The 20,417-nt window shown below is 39.5% G+C and overlaps 1 protein-coding gene and 1 pseudogene across 5 annotated transcripts in view; both read right to left on the reverse strand.

Annotated features, from left to right (window-relative positions):
- Nucleotides 1–20,417, reverse strand: part of RAI2 (retinoic acid induced 2) — a 397,647-nt gene that overhangs the window by 331,097 nt on the left and 46,133 nt on the right. Inside the window, exon 2 of one of the 5 annotated variants that reach the window (XM_041741691.1) lies at nt 17,971–18,006. The exons of the other annotated variants lie outside the window; for them this stretch is intronic. The gene's annotated coding sequence lies outside the window, so the exon portion shown is untranslated. The remainder of the gene's footprint in view (nt 1–17,970; nt 18,007–20,417) is intronic. 5 annotated transcript variants of the gene reach the window in all.
- LOC121483291 lies at nt 9,467–9,791 on the reverse strand (annotated as a pseudogene).

Consider the following 20,417-nt stretch of genomic DNA (forward strand, 5'->3'; position numbering starts at 1 on the left):
ATGCTTTCACTCATGTGGAATTTAAGAAACCAAACAGATGTATATAGGGGAAGGGAAGGAAAAATAAAATAAGATAAAAACGGAGGGAAGCAAACCATAAGAGACTCTTAACTCTAGAAACAAACAGGGTTGCTGGAAGGGAGGTGGGTAGAGGAAAGAGGTAATTGAGTGAAGGGCATTAAGAGGGACACTTGATGTAATGAGCACTGGATGTTATTTGCAACTGATGAATCAGTAAATTCTAACCCTGAAACTAATAATATACTCTAAATTAAGGAAATTGTATTTACATTTAAAAAAAGGCAACTCCAGAAGTTTGGAAGACTTGAGGAAATGTAAGGGCAGGCATCAGTGTTTATGCATATCAGTTAACAATGTGTATTTATTCCCACTGCTGTAAAACTATGTATCTTAAATAATTACAATTTCATAAAAACATTAGCAAAATCATCAAGTCGCTCAACAGTCCTGAGTTCTGTGCAGTCTCCCTAAGGCTTCAGCATCTCGGTTAGACACCTAAGAGTGTAGGTAGCTAGCTATAAGGCAGTGTGCACCATACTTCCCCATGGCTGATTCTGATAATGCTGACCAGTACATTCTTTTCCAAAGCAGGAGCCAGAAGAGATTTTTTTTTATTTTGGTTGCCTTTCACAGAAGTTGAAGAATGAGATTAAGGGACTCATTCAGCCATATGCAGATAATAAACTAAGTCAACTGAGTGGCAGATGTTAGAGGCCAAACATCCAGATGTTTAATCCTTCCCATTAATTAGAATAAAAATCCTGTGGAATGTGAAGGGTTGGAGGTCACAGGGTTAAATTAATCCTTAGTTTTTCTTAGACTACTTAAGAGAATTTGAGGTTGCTGCCTTTAAAAATGCAAAACTGCATTGTACTATTTACATATTGTATGTGGGAAGTGGCAGGTTTTAATTTTAACAGCATACTACCTTCTCAATTGTTCCCTGAACAGAGTAGAAACTTAGAGAAAATTACATGAAGAAAAAAAAAAACGATAATAAAACTGGGGACTGAAATGAGTTTAAAGTTCAAACAAAGTGCATTCCATAGCTGGCACATTCTATAATCCTTGCACATTTGATCAGGAAAAACTATATATGGTCTATTATATTGTTTTTGACTGTCTGAATAGATACAACACAAGGAAAATTCATTCTAGAAGAAAAAATGGGTAAACTTATGATATACACAAAAAGATAGCTCTATGGTTTTAAGAATTTCTTTCCAATCTAATATAAAATTATTTAAGAAAAAAAGAAAAACTGGTTTTATGCTTTGACTTTTTTGATTTTGTGTTTTAGAATAGCAGTTGCCTTTTACTTAAATCATGTGAAAGAATGTTAAATGACAAATGACAGATAAACTTAAATCTTCAACTACATAGAAAAAAAAAAGCCTGAAAGGAAGGACTTTCTTTCTCCTTTTTTTGGTCAAGTTCCTCTGTGCGTAGCTTCATAAATTGAGGTACTTGACTTTGAGCGGAGGACATACTGTTAGAAAACCTACCTCATCACTTTAGAGAACACTTTTTTTAGTCCACATTTTTTTTTCTGACATTTGTTTCTGTTTCCATTAGGCTCTTTGTTCTCTATCACCAGATATTTTATGAGTCAAGATGGGATAGGCGGTACTGCAGTGACAAAACTGCCCTTCTCTTTTTATCAGGATATTTTTCTCTCAACCAATCCTGCTTTCACCTTCAAAATGATTGCTGTTGTTTTTTTGCTTGTGGGTTTCAAGGTCTTATTTTGGACACTAAAATCTGAACATCCTCTCTTTGCATTCTGCCTCCAATAATCCTCAAGGCAACATGGATGCCCCTGGCTGTCCAGACAAGAGTCACCTATAAGGAAATACAGAAAAAAAAAAAAAAAACCACGGTGGAAATTTCCAGTGACTATTCCTATAACATGCTGCCTCACTTCCTGGTGTTCACCTGTAATCTTGTGACAGGCTCTTGAGTGCCTAGCACCCAAGCTCAGCTCTGCCCCGCTGGGCATGTGAATATGAACAGCAGCTGTGTGCAGGATTGGAGGTTTGGGTTTTTTTAAAGATTTTATTTATTCATGAGAGACAGAGAGAGAGACAGACGCAGGCAGAGGGAGAAGCAGGCTCCCTATGGGGAGTCTGCTGTGAGACTCATCCCAGGACCCCAGGATCATGACCTGAGCCAAAGGCAGATGCTCAACCACTGAGCCACTCAGGCATCCCAGGCTTGGAGGTTTTTTAAAGATTTTCACTAGGCGCTCCCTTTCTGATCAAGGGCTCATTCACAAGAAGCTCAAAAAAAAAATACTTTCAGAGATAAACAGAAACATTTTATTCCAAAGTTTGGCAACATTCACCTGCATATTAATTGTGGTGCCATTTTTTCAACTATTGAAGCATAATAGATTTTTAAAATAATGTATACATTTTATATATAGGCAAGAAACATTAAATCTTCAGACAGATCAGCTGGAAAATTACCGCTTTATTAATTAGCTGATAGGGCACTGTCAATCCTGATGATATGAACACATCATGGGTCAGCTTTGATGGAACAGGGAAGGATTAACCAAGGGGTCAGAAACTTCTTGGTTCTGGAAAGTTTCAGTTGTCTTTGGAGAAAAGGAAGATGATGGAAGACAGATCCTATCAGACCAAGAAGACCCATTTAACAGGTTAGTTGATATTTTCTTCCCAGAAAGTGCAGAACTCCTTCCATAATCATAGGAGTATGTTAACTAGCAATTATTCTTGGATCAGCTTTCCCTTTATAAATGTTGCCTTGGCTATGGGTGATGCAGGAAGGCACCCAGATTCCTCAAGGCTCTGTCCTAGAGTCTGGCACTAGGAGAATATGAATGCGGGAAGAATGGGTAGAGGATGAAGGGGGGTTGAAATGAAGCAGCACGGCAGTAGCTTGGGCCCAGACATTGACACAGGACCTCATTCCCAAGGTCACTGTCACTGAGGTCAACGAAGGCCCAAGCTGCAACCATGAACCTCTGTATCTTTGGGCCAGAACTACTTTCTGGGGAGAAGCCAGATTACAGAGTACAGTTTCAAAGGCCAGAAAGCTGAAAACCAGAGGTCATCACTAAAGGACAAGCTTCTTTACCCCAAGGGGAGAAAGGAAGGAAATGCCTACCTACCTGCTATGGTCTGAATGTCTTTGTCTCCCCCAAACCTATATGTTGAAACCTAACCCTCAAAGTGATGGTAGAAGGAAGGTAGGGCCTTTGAGAGGTACTTAAGTCATGAGTGAGGGGCTCTCATGAATGGGATTAGTGGCTTAGTGGCCCCATAAAAGAGACAACAAAGAGTTCCCTCACCCCTCCTGCCATGTGAGGACACAGTGAGAAGACGGCCATCTATATCAACCAGGAAACTGGTTTTCACCATACACTGTATCTGCTGGTACCTTTATTTTGGACTTCTAGCCTCTAGAACTGTGAGAAATAAATTTCTGTTGTTTATCAGCTACCCAATCTATGGTGTTTTGTTATAGCAGCTCAAACAGACTTAGACACCATTCTAGAGGAGAGTGTCTAGCTCTTTGTCTCCTGTCCTATTTCTACCTCTGGTGCTGGAGGAAATGAGGGTATGGTGTGACATTGGGACACTGGAACATGGCCTTCCACTGACAGAAGTGGTACCGAATTTCTGATCTTAAAGTTCTGCTGGGTAGATTCCCACAGCCCCTTTTTTGTTGCTCAAATCCCTTGACACTTAGTGTCACTGGGGCCACCTAGCATCAACTCACTGACACAATCCAAGGATGCATATGGCTCTCAGCAGCTGAGAGGGTTCCACCAAGCAGCCATCCAAGGTGGCTTTTGCTCTCCACAACCTTCCCACACAGCTGCAGACAGTCTAGTTCATTAAGCTTGTAACCGTTCTCAGCCTCAGGCCCTCCACCCCAGGCTTTCGTCGGCAGGAATGGGGCCCTGCAGTGAAGAGCTTTGACAAACGCATTTTTGTGAATGCAGATGCATCATGGGTGATGGGAGAGGGAGAAAGAGGAACAAGTAGATTGTCTGGGACAGATAGACCAAGAAAGAGGAGAATAGGGGTGTGTGTGTATGCGTCTGTCTGTCTGTCTGTGACTGAGAGAAAGCAAGAGATATGAGGGAGAGGATAGGGCATGAAAGGTGGAGAAAAGCATGAGTAATAGGGTTAGACCAAGCAGAGTGCCATCCTTGGCTTGGATTTTGAGGTCCACTCAGCGCAGGCAGCCAGAAATGGTCAAGAGATGGGAGAAATAGCAGTGCACCAATATATGCTGCTCGAAGAGAGGCGGGTGCAAGGTGGCCAGGCCCTGGGGATGGGGTGGAGGGTAGGAGTGAGGGATTAAAAAGGTCTCTTGAGTGGAGACTGCTGGCATTTACCTCCCTGATTTGAGAAACTTCTCAGGGCATTGGCTACAACCTAGGAACATTATTTTCCTTCTTTCCCTTTTCATAGCCCTTGCTGACAGTTTAACCACTTCTTACCTGCTAAGACCAGTTCTGGGAGGGTAAAGGGATCCCTCACATGATGATTTGCACCATCACCACCCCACTGAGAACTGCTACTGGGGCATGACTGTGTGGGATGGCTGAGGGCTGCTAGACTATAAAAAGACCTCTTTCTTTCATGTTCTTGTTCGCTATTCTCATCTATTTATTCTTCAATGTAAATGCTAGAAACAATTTGTCAAGTTAAAGTTCTAATAGGATTTTGACTGCCATTGTGTCAAACCAGTATATTACTGCTTTTAATTAAAACCAAATTTGAGACTAAATACTAAAGAACCAGTCAGAAAGGACTTCTTTGTTTGCTCCTTCATTTATTCATTTACTCAGCAGTATAAATTCAGCACTTAGGAGAGCAATAGGATGGGACGCCTGGGTGGCTCAGCGGTTGAGCATCTGCCTTTGGCTCAGGGTGTGATCCTGGGATCTCCCTGCATGGAGCCTGCTTCTCCCTCTGCCTGTGTCTCTGCCTCTGTGTGTGTGTGTGTGTGTGTCTTTCATGAATAAATAGATAAAAATCTTAAAAAAAAGGAAAGAAATAGGAAATTGGTTCCACTGTCTAAAGATGCTGAGAGACACTTAAGGCAAAGAGAAGGGAAAGTACCATCCTAGTATTTTTATGACCCATCCCCCTTACTTTGCCCTAATCCCGGCCTTGGTGGATCCTGTTATCATTTAAAAGTTTGATATAATCTTCATCCTGAATTTTGGCATTAATTTTTTAAATTAATTTTTAAATTTTATTTTATTTTTATTTTTTTAAAGATTTTATTTATTTATTCATGAGAGACACAGAGAGAGAGAGAGTGGCAGAGACACAGGCAGAGGGAGAAGCAGGCTCCATGCAGGGAGCCTGATGTGGGACTCGATCCTGGGACTCCAGGATCATGCCCTGGGCCGAAGGCAGGCGCTAAACCACTGAACCACCCAGGGATTCCCATTAATTTTATTTTTTAAATTGAAGTATAGTTGACATCAGTTTCAGGTGTGCAACATAGTGATTTGACAATTGTATACATTATGAAATGTTTACCACATAAATGTAGTTACCGTCTGTCATCATACAAAATTATTACAATATTATTGACCATATTCCTTATACCATACTTGTCATTCTCATGACTTATTTTATAACTGGAAGTTTGTATCTCTTAATCTCCTTCACCTATTTTGCCTATCCCTCCACCCCCTTCCCCACATGGAAGTAGAATCATATGGTATTTGTCTTTCTCTCATTTATTTTTTGATTGAATCATATTTACATGTATTTTTTGCTATTTTTATTTAAATTCAATTAGCCAACATATAGTATACTATTAGTTTCAGATGTAGAGTTTAGTAATTCATCGGTTGTGTATAACATCCAGTGCTCATCATATCATATGCCCTCCTTAATGCCCATCACCCAGTTATCCCAGGCCCCAATGACCACCCCTCCAGCAACCCTCAGTTTCTTTCCCATAGTTATGAATCTCTCATGGTTTGTCTCCCTCTCTGATTTCTTCCCATTCCATTTTTTCCTCCCTTCCCCATGATCCTCTGTGTTGTTTTTTACATTCCTTATATGAGTGAAACCATATAATTGTCTTTCTTTGATTGTCTTATTTCACTTAGTATAATACCTTCCAGTTCCATCCACATCAATGTAAATGGTAAGATTTCACCCTTTCTGATGGCTGAGTAATATTCCATAGTATATAAATATACCATATCTTCTTTATCCAATCATCTGATTTGGCTTTATTTATTTGTTTGGTTGGTTTTAGAGAGGGAGTGTGTGCGAGTGAACAGCAGAGGGAGAGAGAGAATCTTAAGCAGATTCCTTGCCCAGTGCAGAGTCCAACATGGGGCTCTATTTCACGACTGTGAGATCATGACCTGAGCGAAAATCAAGAGTCAGGTGCTTAGCCAACTGAGCCCACCCAGGCACCCGTCTGATTTATTTCACTTAGCTTACTACCATCCAGGTCCATCCACGTTGTCACGAATGGCAAGATTTCATTCTTTTTTAGACTGCATTCCACTGTATACATGTGTATGTGTGTGTGTGTGTGTGTGTGTGTGTGTATACACATCTTCTTTTTTTCATCCATCAATCAATAAACACTTAGGTTGCTTCTATATCTTGGCAATTGTAAATAATGCTATGAAAAATGGTGCATATATCTTTTCTAATTAGTGTTTTCATTTGGGGGGGGTAAATACCCAGAAGCAGAATTAGTGGATTATATGGTACTTCTCTTTTTAGTTTACTGAGGAATCTCCATGTTTTTCACAGTGATTGCACCAATTCACATTCTCACCAACAGTGCACAAGGGCTCCTTTCATCCACATCCTCACCAACACTTTTTATTTCTTTTCTTCTTGATACTAGCCATTCTCACTGATGTGTGGTTCAGTTTCAACTTGCATTTCCATGATAATTAGCATTTTTTATGTGTCTGTCGGCTATTTGCAGATGACGTGATACTATATATAGAAAATCTTAAAGACTTTGCCAAAAAACTATAGAATAAATGAATTCAGTAAAGTGGCAAGGTGCAAAGTCAGTATACAAAAATTAGTTGCATTTCTATACACCACTAAGGAAACAGCAGAAAGAAAATTTTAAAAACAACCCATTTACAGTAGTATCAAAGAGAACAAAATAGGTATAAATTTAACCAAAGAGGTGAAAGACTCCTACTTTGAAAACTATAAGACACTGATGAAAGAAACAGAATATGACACAAAAAAATGGAAAGATATACCATGCTCATGGGTTGGAAGAATTAAAATTGTTAAAATGTCTATACTCCCTAGAGCAATCTACAGATTCATTGCAATCCCTATCAAAATACTCAATAGTATTTTTCACAGAACTAGAAAAAAATCCTAAAATTTGTATAGAACCACAAAAGACCCCAAATAGCCAAAGCAATCCTGAGAAAGAAGAACAAAGCTGGAGGTATCACAAACTCAGAATTCAAGACATACTACAAAGCCATAGTAATCAAGGGGTACCTGGGTGGCTCAGTCAGTTAAGCATCTGCCTTCAGCTCAGGTCATGATCCCAGGGTCATGGGATTGAGCCCCGAGTTGGGCTCCCTACTCAGCAGGGAGTCTACTTCTTCCTTTCCCTCTCCCCTGACCCCACTCAGCTCTCTCTCGTGCACTTTCTCTAATATTTTTTAAAAAGCTATAGTAATCAAAACAGTATGGTAGTAGCACAAAAAATAAACACACAGGTGAATGGAACAGATTAGAAAGCCCAGAAATAAACCCATGCTTATATGGCCAATTAATCTATGACAAAGGAGGCAAGAATATGCAATGGGGAGAAGAGAGTCTCTTCAATAAATGGTGCTGTGGAAACTGGAAAGGTACATACAAAAGAATGAAACTGGACCATTTTTAAATATCATACACAAGGGATGCCTGGGTGGCTCAGCAGTTGAGCATCTGCTTTTGACTTGGCATAATCCTGGGGTCCAGGGATCGAGTCCCGCATCAGGCTCCCTGGAAGGAGTGTGCTTCTTCCTCTGCTTGTGTCTCTGCCTCTCTCTCTGTCTCTCTCATGAATAAATAAATAAAATATTTTTAAAAATCATACACAAAAAAAGTCAAAATGGATTAAAGACCTAAATGTAGGACAACTGGTGGCTCATTTGGTTAAGCATCTGCCTTTGGCTCAGATCATGATCTCAGGGTCCTGGGATCAAGTTCTGCTTTGGTCTCTCTGCTTAGCAGGAAGTCTGCTTCTCCCTCTCCCTCTGCCCCCCCCCCCACCATGCTCTCTCTCTCAAATAAATAAAAATCTTTAAAAAAGACCTAAATACAAGACCTGAAACCATAAAGCTCCGAAAAGAAAACACAGATGTAATCTCTTGGACATCAACGTTTGCAATATTTTTTTTGCATCTGTCTCCTCAGGCAAGGGAAACAAAAGCAAACAAAACTTAATAATTGGGATTACATCAAGCCAAAAAGTTTTTTTTTTTTATTTATTTATTTATGATAGTCACAGAGAGAGAGAGAGGCAGAGACACAGGCGGAGGGAGAAGCAGGCTCCATGCACTGGGAGCCTGATGTGGGATTCGATCCCGGGTCTCCAGGATCGCGCCCTGGGCCAAAGGCAGGCGCCAAACCGCTGCGCCACCCAGGGATCCCCTTTTTTTTTTTTTTTTTTTTTTTTTTTATTTAAAGCCAAAAAGTTTTTATAGTGAAGGAAGCCATCAACAAAGCAAAAAGATAACCTACTGAACGGGGAGAAATATTTGCAAATGATATATCTTGATAATGTTTTTAAAATTTTTTATTTAATTTCAATGTTGTTAAGACATAGTATATTATTTGTTTCAGGGTTAGAATTTACTGATTCATCAGTTGCAAATAACATCCAGTGCTCATTACATCAAGTGTCCCTCTTAATGCCCTTCAATTACCTCTTTCCTCTACCCACCTCCCTTCCAGCAACCCTGTTTGTTTCTAGAGTTAAGAGTCTCTTATGGTTTGCCTCCCTCCGTTTTTATCTTATTTTATTTTTCCTTCCCTTCCCCTATATACATCTGTTTGGTTTCTTAAATTCCACATGAGTGAAAGCATATGGTATTTGTCTTTCTCTGATTGACTTATTTCACTTAGCATAACATCCTCTAGTCCCATCCATATCGTGGCACATGGCAAGATTTCATTCTCTCTCTTTTTTTTTTTTAACAAGAACAAATATACACCTTTATTTATTTGCTTTTCAGAAGTTTAAATCCTTGAGGGGGGGGGATCCCTGGGTGGCTCAGTGGTTTAGCGCCTGCCTTTGGCCCAGGGTGCAATCCTGGAGTCCCGGGATCAAGTCCCACGTTGGGCTCCCGGCATGGGGCCTGCTTATTCCTCTGCCTGTGTGTCACTGCCTCTCTCTCTATGTCTATCATAAATAAATAAATCTTTTTAAAAATAAATAAATAAATCCTTGAGGGGTACAGCATCACATGGATGCCATGGCCAATGGCTTTAGCAGGAAGGTTGCTTCGGAATTTGGCACAAACCATGCCACTGTTTCCATGAGCATGAGTTACTTTTCCCCAGATTACTCTGGTTTTGTTTGGTTTGCCAAACAGGAGTCACTGTGTTGTTCTTTGCTTTGTACACATAAGCACATCACTTGCCTAGACAGAATTCAGTTTCATCTCGAGCATAAACACCTTTGATCCCCAGTAAAGCTGTGTGCTCTCTCTGGTTCTGGAGACCCTGCTGATAGCTGGCAAAAATGGCCTTGGACCACAGCCTTCCGGACATATTTGTTGTTTTAGGAGTCCTGTTCCCAGCAGGCCAATTATGGGAGTGCCCGTTCTCTGGGAGTCCAGGGGCCAGCACCATCAGTCCCACATCCCCTCAGTCCTGCCCTCCTCATTGCTGGAATCCATAGAAATCCCCTGCTGGCTCAGCCTCTGAGCCACACCAGTGCCCTGCCAAGACATATGGTTGAGCTCATGCACTTATTTGCCAGGTTTCCTTCTTTTTGATGGCTGAGTAGTATTCCATTGCATATATACACCACTTCTTCTTTATCCGTTCATGTGTGGATGGACATCTCAGCTCTTTCCACAGTTTGGCTATTGTGGACCTTGCTGCTATAAACATTGGGGTACATGTGCCCCTTCGAATCACTATTTTTGTATCCTTTGGCTAAGTAACCAGTAGTACAGTTGCCAGGTCGTAGGGTGGTTCTATTTTTAACTTTTTGAGGACCCTCCATACTGTTCTCCAGAGTGGCTGCACCAGCTTGCATCCCCACCCACAGTATAAGAGGATTCCCCTCTTTCCACATTCTTGGCAACATCTGTTGTTTCCTGAGTTGTTCATTGTAGCCATTCTGACCCGTGTGAGGTGGTATCTCCTTGTGGATTTATATTTCCCTGATTCTGAGTGATGCTGAGCATTTTTTTCATATGTCTGTTAGCCATTTGCATGTCTTTCTTAGAAGAAATGTCTGTTCATGTCTTCTGTCCATTTCTTGACTGGGTTTTTTGTTTTTTTGGGGGGGTGTTGAGTTTGAGAAGTTCCTTATGGATTTTGGATAGCAGCCCTTTATCCCCTTTATCCAATATGTCACTTACAAATACCTTCTCCCATTCTGTAGGTTGCCTTTTAGCTTTGTTGATTGTTTCCTCTGCTGTGCAAAAGCTTTTTATCTAGATGATGTCCCAATAGTTCATTTTTGCTTTTGTTTCCCTTGCCTCTAGAGACATGTCTAGCAAGAAGTTGCTGTGGCTGAGGTCAAAGAGGCTGCTGCCTCTAGGATTTTAATGGATTCTGTCTCACATTTAGGTCTTTCATCCATTTTGAATTTATTTTGTGTATGGTGTAAGAAACTGGTCCAGTTTCATTCTTCTGCATGTGGCTGTCCAATATTCCCAACACCATTTGTTGAAGAGACTGTCTTTTTTCCGTTGAATTTTCTTTCATGCTTGTCAAAGATGAGTTGACCACAGAGTTGAGGGTCCATGTATAGGTTCTCTATTCTATTCCATTGATCTATGTGTCTGTTTTTGTGCCAATACCATATTGTCTTGACAACTACAGCTTTGTAGTAGAGCTTGAAGTCTGCAATTATGATGCTTCCAGCTTTGGTTTTCTCTTTCAATGTTACTTTAGCTATTTGGGGTCTTTTCTGGTTCCATACAAATTTGAGAATTGCTTGTTCCAGCTCTGTGAAAAATGCTGGTGTTATTTTGATAGAGATTGCATTGAAGGTATAGATTGCTTTGGGTAGCATAGACATTTTAACAATATTTGTTCTTCCAATCCATGATCATGGAATGTTTTTCCATTTCTTTGTACGTTCCTCAATTTCTTTCATAGGTGTTCTATAGTTTTCAGAATACATATCTTTTATCTCTTTGGTTAAGTTTATTCCTAGGAGGAAAAAAGGTTTATTCCTAGGTACCTTATGAGTTTTGGTACAATTGTAAATGAGATTGATTCCCTGATTTCTCTGTTAATTCATTACTGGTGTATGAAAATGCAACAGACTTCTGTGCATTGGTTTTATATCCTGAGACTTTGCTGAATTCTTGCATCAGTTCTAGCAATTTCTGTGTGTGTGTGGGGGGGGAGTCTTTCAGGTTTCCTACATAGAGTATCACATCATCTGCAAAGAATGAAAGTTTCACTTCTTCTTTGCTGACTTGGATGCCTTTTATTTCTTTTCATTGTCTGACTGCTGAGACTAGGACTTCCAGTACTATGTTGAACAACAGTTGGAGTTGCCTTATTTTTCAGTATCGAATGTTCTGAGCCTCTGAACTAGTCAGGTTAAGCTGCAATAATTCATAATTCCAAACTCCAACATATATACTTCTCACACAAAATCCAGCATGGGTGTTCTAGTTGGCAGGCTGTCACAAGTGGCTTTTCTTCAAGCAGTGATTCAGAGGTCCAAACTCTTATCTTATAAGCCTGTCCTCCCCTACATGCCTGGGGTCCTCTGAATTTGGCTGGCTGATGAATAAAGTGACTGAATACAGATTATCACGTGCTATGATTTAGGGGCCAGACTTAGAAGTAATGTGCAGCACTTCTACTCACACTCAATTAGCCAGAACTGATTACATGGCCCCACCTAGAGATGAGAGAGTTGAAAAATGCAGTTACCTGAGTGCCCAAGAGGAGAAAATGGGTTGGATGAGCATCTAGTCAATCTCTGTCACAGCCCCATGCCAGGCACAAAGAGAAACCACAGTGCTCTCTCGCACCAAGATATATTATTAATTTTCATTATATGTAGTATCCCACATAGTGTTATAGAAATGATTCACAACTGAGGGTGATCTGACTTCTCTCCAGAAAAAAACCTGGCAGTTTTGTTGTCACAAGTGGGAGAATAGCAAACTTCTGGTTTCTATCCAGCATGCAAGGATCTTGGAAGACATTACTTTCATCCTCACAATAAAAGAAAAGCTGAAGAAACTGAAAATCGACAACTTTTCTTAGGTCCATCTGAGAATTGAGGTCACAGTGAAAAACCTAAAAATTTAGAGACAAACTGACAGATACAAAGAATCACAGCTTACTATCAGGAGCAGAAACCACTCTGGAACTAGTACCAGGGCAGGAAAATGTACATTCGCTTTAATTGATAAAATGCTTATGGCAAAGCATGGATAAGCTTGTGAAAATTAAAATGTCAAGGAGGCCCAGCCCTAAGGTGAACCTGCAGTTTTGTGGGTTTCACCTCCAGGAGCCCTATTAGGTTCTCATAATTAAGACTGGGGAAAAGTCTCCTCTTGCTTCTGGCAGGGGAAGGAGAAAGTTGCCATTTAAAAAATATGCCCAGAGCATTCTGTTTTTCTTAACAAGGCCCACCCTCAAGAAAAACTATTTTGCCAGACTATAACCAATTGGAGTTTTACTAGAGCCTATGTGACCTGGAGGAAGGGAAACACCCAAGTTCAACTCCCTCTACCCTTCCTGTCTCACCTGTGGGGTTGGGGGTAGGGGTTAAGCATTTGTGGAGGTCACAGCCCAGGGGCACAGGCTCTCTAAAAGACTAAGACCTAATCATAGGATTATAAAATGTGTCTCACCCCCACAACTTACCACCACATCAGTAAGATTCTTGTGTAATAACAGAGAAAATCAATTGAGAGAACTGCACATCTCAGAGCTTATTTAAGAAGTCTCTAGGGAGGGATCCCTGGATGGCTCAGCGGTTTAGTGCCTGCCTTCTGCCCAGGGCGTGGTCCCGGAGTCCTGGGATCGAGTCCCACATCAGGCTCCCTGCATGGAGCCTGCTTCTATCTCTGCCTATGTGTCTGCCTCTCTCTCTCTGTGTGTCTCTCATGAATAAATAAGTAGAATCTTTAAAAAAAAAAAAAAGCCTCTAGGGAAACCCAAAGGCAACAGTGGTACAAAAACAAGAACATTAGAGAAAATTTTAGCCTTTTCATTCATCTATAGCTACAGCAAACAGTAAACACAATCTAACTCCTATTCAGATAAAACATAAAACCTATGGGATGCCTGGGTAGCTCAGTAGTTGAGTGTCTGCCTTTGGCTCAGGGCAGGATCCCGGGTGCAGGGATCAAGTGCTACATTGGGCTCCCTGTGAGGAGCCTGCTTCTTCCTCTGTGTCTCTGCCTCTCTGTGTCTCTCATGAATAAATACATAAAATCTTTTTTTAAAAAAACATAAAACCTTACATTAGTGGCCTGTTCACCTCAGTTCCTTTTACCCGTTATATCATGTCTGGCTTTCTTCAAAAAATTACAAGGCATACCAAACGGCAAAAATCACAGTCTGAAGAGACAAAACAAGCATCAGAACCAGACTCAGATATGGCAAAGATTTTGTAATTATTAGACTGGGAATTTCTTTCTTTCTTTTTTCTTTTTTAAAGATTTATTTATATATTCATGAGAGACACAGAGAGAGAAAGGCAGAGACATAGGCAGAGGGAGAAGCAAGCTCTTTGCAGGAGCCTGATGCAGGACTTGATCCCAGGACCCCGGAATCATGACCTGAACTGAAGGCAGCCGCCCAGCCACTGAGTCACCCCAGGTGTCCCTAATGGAACAGTAGACAACATAAAGAAGTAGATGGATAATGTAAGCAGAGACATGGTAATTCTAAGAATCAAAAGGAAATGCCAGAAATAAAAAACACTAACAGAAATGAAGAACACCTCTGATGGGGTCAGCAACAGATTAGACATGGTTAAAGAAGGAATCAGTGAGCTTGAAAATATATCAACAGAAACTTCTAAAACTGAAATGCAAAGAGAAAAAAATGAAAAGACAGACAGAACTGTGGGATAATTACAAAAGTGTCACATATATATACTGAAGGAGAAGAGAGGAAAAGACAAAAGAAATATCTGAAATAATAATGACTGAGAAATTTCTAAACTTAATGACAGACACCAAATCACAGATCCAGGTGTTCACAGAACACCAAGCAAGATAAATATTTTAACCTCAGAAAATCAAAGACAAAGAAAAATATTGAAAGAAGACAAAGAAAAAAACACCTTACTTATAGAGGAGCGAAGATAAGAATTACATCTGACTTCTCTTCAGAAATCATGCAAGTAAGAAGAAAGTGAAATGAAATATTTAATGTGTTGAAAGAAAAAAAACCACCAACCTAGATTTCAATATCCAGTAAAATTATCTTTCAAAAGTGAAGGAGGAAAAATGGTTTTCTCAGACAAACAAAAGTAAGAATATGTGGCCAGTAGACCTGTCTTGCAAGAACTGTTACAAGAAATTCTTCAGAGAGAAGGAAAATGATATAGGTCAGAAAGTCAGATCTACATAAGGAAAGGAAGGATGCTAGAGAAGGAATAAAGGTAAAATAAAACCTTTTGTTTTTCTAGTTCTCAATTGACCTAACAGAAAACACTGTTCAAAATAAAAATAGCAACAATAGCAACAATATTCAGCAAATATAGCTTATGGATATGTGAAATAAATGAGAGCAATGCTATAAGGTATTGGGTAGATGAAATGGGAATACTCTGCTATAAGGTACTCTCACTATCCATGAAGCAGTATAGTGTTATTTGAAAGTTGACTAGAAATAGTTATAAATGTATACTGAAAGCTCTAGAGCATCAAAGATGCCACTAAACATCTTCAAATGCACAAGACAAGCCCCCACAACAAAGAATCATTCAATCCAAAATGTCGATAGTGCAGAGGTTAAGACACTGTATTATAACAATTCCTCATCTACCCCACAGATTACATACCTGAAATTTTACTTAGTAAATGTGACAGAGACAACTAATTGTACAATAAAAATTATGTATTTCCTTTCATAGTATAGAACTGTGCTAGGAAATGGCTTCTCAGTCAGGTACTATATTTCCAGCATCTAGGTAGAGCAATATATAGCTAGTTTTTGACAAAGGAATATGAGCAGAAGTGATATGTGCCCCCTTCTGAACCCAGGGGATTAGGAGCAGGTATGAATTCTCTACCTCCTTTTCTTCCATTTGGCTATTAGCTAAATGCAAAATATTGTACACTGAAGTCTGATGCCCTAGGGACAGAAAAAACACAAGATGGAAGGAGCCTGGGTCCTTGAATGACTGCATGGAATACCATCTGCTTCCCAGGAGCTTTCCCTTGAATAGTTATGAAGGCAAGAACAAATTCTAGTGTGTTAAGCCACTAAAATTTGGGGGCATACTTGTTACAGAACCTAGAATCTCCCTAGGTAATACAACAAAAGCTTTGTTTTTGTTTCTGTTTCTGTTTTAGAGAGGGAGAGAGAGAAAATCCTAAGCAGGCTCATGCCCAATGCAGAGCCCAATGTGGGGCTAGATCTCACAACCCTGAGATCATGATCTGAGCCTAAATCAAGAGTCAGATGCTTAACTGACTGAGCCACCCACATGCCCCCAGCAAAAGTTTTAAAAGGCATTTACTTCCAAAAGAATTCTGGATCACCAACATTAAAAACTCACTATTGAGGTAATACATTGAATCACCTTCTTCAATTGCCCTAAGACACTGCAGATTTTGTCATGAGGGCTACATTATCAAGATGCCACATCTTAAGCTTTCAAATGAGACTTTGTTATCTTGAAATAATGACTTTTGCATACCATTCCCTTTTATCCTACTCCCTCTTCGCCACATTAGTGAGATAAGCAGTATCTTTTTATTGTAACATCCCTAATTAAATTGCCTGGGAACTCCAGAAGCCTATAAGCCAATCCAGCTTCCATGCCTCCCGCAAAGGGAACTGTAGGTACCATCTCACTTGCTAGTAGAAAACTAATTCTGTTTCTGTTCTCTAGAGTACACGGAGTCCAGTAGATTGGACTACTTGCTTACATAAAATATATTAATATTTTTCATATTAAAAGAAGTGAGACCTTATCTATATCTAAACATACCCCATCTCAAGCTACAGTGAACTAAGATAGACAAATACATATAAGAATCTAGTATGTAACAAAGGTCATCATACCAATCAGTGGTATACTAAAGGGTTATTAAATAAACTATCCAAGTCAACTGGTTGACTAAATCAGAGAAACAAAGCCCCAAAGTTAAATTCTTATCTCCTCTCACACCACAAAATAAATTCTTGGTGGGTGAATGATTTAAAAAAAAACACAAATTTTAAAACAAATGCTTAAACCATACTGATATGGTAACAAATTTTCCCAAGTATAAAAGCAGAGAAACAGATACTTGCAAGGAAGAGGGTAGAGTAGGAGGACCCTAATCCACCTTATCCCACGGATACAAATAGATAACACTCATATCCATGTAAATAACCCAGAAAACAACACAAAGACTAGCAGAACAAACTCTACAATTAAATGTACAGAAGAGGCTACATCTAAGAGGGTAAGAAGGGTGGAGATGTGGTGGGGAGCTAAACTCCATGGGACTGGCTACTGGAGGGAGGGAGCCCCAGGCATGGAGAGGGATAAGAAACAGACTATCACACTGGGGATCCTGCTTGGGAAAGATAAATCCCCAAAGCATTTCTTTTTGAAAATCAGACAGGCCAAAGTTTGTGAGTTCAGTGGGACTTAAAGCCCAGAACTTTCAAAATTAGAAAGCTCAGCTCTGTGAGAGTCCTGAGGGCAATAGGACATTGAGTCCCTACCTTTAAAGACACAGCACAATAAACAGCCTGTGGAGATACAGCAGAGAAGCAGCCATTTGAAAAAACACCTGGGGTATAGGGGAGAGAGAGCTATTTACTTATCTAAGAATTCCCTGAGGGACTTCTCTAGGAACAAAGTTGCTGCCAGGCACCATTTCCTGCCCCAACCCTCAGCAAAACCCCCACCACCTGCAGGAAACAGCATGGAACCAGTATTCACTACCTAACTTGCTTACATTGCACTGCACCCTAACCCCTCCAACCTCAGTCCTGGCACTGTGGGTACTCTCCTCCAGAAGACTGTTGCAAACCTCACCAACACTGTGTCTCCCAACCATATGCTCTGCAGGGCCTTCGTACCAGTAGAAGTGGCTGGTCACCTCCCTCAGAGGACACTCAAACATTATTAAAATGGCACTCACTCTCTCTCACCCCACATACTTTGTGGAGCAGCCTGGTCCAGCTGTGGTTTCCATAGCAGCTGTGCATCCTAGGGGAAGAGAGTTAGCACACAGTGCTTGCAGTGGTTATACCCCAGCCCATGTGTGCTTTGTGGAGTGGCCCCAGCCAGCCCTGTTCTCAGCAGCTGTGTGTCCCCTGTAGAAGAGGACCAGCACCACCTCACTAAAAATGCATGCCCTGCCCAATACTTTTAAGAGCAAGAGATGGAGCTGACTTTCCTAACACAGAGAAACAAAGAAAGAGAATTAGACAAAATGAGAACACAGAGTAATATGTCCCAAGTGAAAGAACAGGGCAAACAGGACAGCAAGAGACCTAAGCTAAGTGGAGGTAAGTAATATGCTGATAGACAATTTAAAGTAATAATCATAAAGATACTCACTGGACTTGAGAAAAAAGTGGAGGCCATCAGTGCGACCTTTAATGAAGAGATAAAAAAAACAATCAGAGATGAAGAACACAATAATTGAAATTAAAAATACACTAGATGGAATAAACAGCAGGCTAGAAGAAGCAGAAGAACAAGTCAGCAACTTGGAGGGCAGAGTAATAGAAAGTAATCAAGCTGAGAAGGTGAAAGAAAAAAATTATGCCAAATAAGAACAGACTTAGGAAACTCAGTAACTCCAAAAGCACAACAACATTTGCATTATGGGGATCATAGAAGAAAAAGAGAGAGAAAAGGGAGCAGAAATGTATTTGAAGAAATAATAGCTGAAATCTTCCTAAATCTGGGAAAGGAAAAAGAAATTCAGATCCAAAAGTCACAGAAAAGCCCAACAAATTCAAACCAAGGAAGTCCACACCAAGATACATGGTAATTAAAATGTCAAAGAGCAGTAATAAAGAATTTTAAAAGCAGCAAAAGAAAGATTACAAGGGAAATCTCATAGGGCTATCATCTGATTTTTCAACAGAAACTTTGCAAGTCAGAAGAAAGTGGCATGATATATTCAAAGTGTTCAAAGAAAAGAAAACCCACAGCCAAGATTATGCTATTCAGCAAGGCTACCATTCAGAATAGGAAGAGAGATAAAGAGTTTCCTAGATAAAAGTTAAAAGAGTACATGGCCACTAAAGTCATGGTACATGACTAAAGTTAAAAGAGTACATGGCCACTAAAGTTAAAAGAGTACATGGCCACTAAAGTCCTACAAGAAATGTTAAAAGGGAATCTATGAGTGGAAAGGAAAGACCATAAGTAAAAGTAAGAAAAGTAGGAAGCACCAAACCAGTTAAAATAAGTATGTCTATAAAAATCAGTAAAGGGATTCACAGAATAAAAGGAAATAAAGTATAATGCCATACACCCACAACATGGGAAAGAGAGGAGTAAAAATGGGTTCAAATTTAAGTGACCATCAACTTACGATAGACTGCTATATGCAGAAGATGCCATATACAAACCTAATGGTAACCATGAATCAAAAACCAGTAATAGATATGCAAAAAAATAAAGGAAAAGGAATCCAAGTATATCACTAAAGAAAGCCAACTTATGATGAGAGAAGACAGCAAGGAAATAAAGGAACAGAGAAGATCCACACAAACAAGTAGAAAACAAATAAAATGGCAATAAATACATACCTATCAACAATTACTTTGAATGTAAATGGACAAAACACTTAAATCAAAATACATAAGGTAACAGAATGGATAAAAAAAACAAGACTCATCTATATGCTGCCTACAAGAGACTCACTTCAGACATAAAGACACATGCAGATTGAAAGTGAGGGGATGGAGAAATATTTATCACACAAATGGATGTGAAAAAGAAAGCTGGAATGGCAATACATATATCAGACAAAATTGACTTTAAAACAAAGACTGTAGGGACCCCTGGGTGGCTCAGTGGAATAAGTGTCTGGATTCTTGATCTCAGCTTAGGTCTTGACCTCAGTGTCATGAGTTCAAGCCCTGTAGTGGAGCCTACATTTAAAAAACAATTAATTAATTAATTAATTAAAATAAAATAAAGACTGTAGGCTGGCTCACTTGGAAGAGCACACAACTCTTGATCTCAGGCTCATGAATTTGAGTCCCATATAGGGTGTAGAGGTATCTTAACTATATTTTTAAAAACTTTTTAAAAAATAAAACAAAGACTGTACCAAGAGACAAAGAAGGACACTATATAATCATTAATCAACAAGAAGACATACAATTGTAAATATTTATGCATCTAACACAAGAGTACTCAAATACATAAAAAGTTAATAATAAATATATAAGAACTAATTGATAGTAACAAAATAATAGTAGGGGACTCATATCAATGAACAGATCATTTAAACAGAATATCAAGTAAACAGTGGCTTTGAGTGACACATTGGACCAAATGGATTTAATAGAGTCAGAACATTCCTCCTAAAACAGAAGAATACACATTCTTTTCAAGTGTACACAGAACATTCTCCAGAATAGATCACATATTTGCCCACAAAACAAACCTTGACAAATTCAAGAAGATCAAAGTCATACCATGCATCTTTTCTAACCACAATTCTATGAAACAAGAAGGAAACCATAAGAAAAAATTTGGAAAGAACACAAATACATGGAGGTTAAATAACACGCTACTAAACAATGAGTGGATCAATCAAAAAACCAAAGAAGAAATTAAAAAGTACATAGAAACAAATGAAAATGAAAACATGATGGTCCAAAACCTTTGGGATGCAGCAAAAGTAGTTCTAAGAGGGAAGTTTATAGCAATACAGGCCTATCTCAAAAAGCAAGAAAAATCACAAATAAGGAACCTAATCTTACATCTAAAGGAGCTAGTAAAGAACAACAAACACATAAAACCTCAGAATGAAGGAAATA

This window comes from Vulpes lagopus, chromosome X, assembly GCF_018345385.1.
Source record: "Vulpes lagopus strain Blue_001 chromosome X, ASM1834538v1, whole genome shotgun sequence".
NCBI lineage: Eukaryota > Metazoa > Chordata > Mammalia > Carnivora > Canidae > Vulpes > Vulpes lagopus.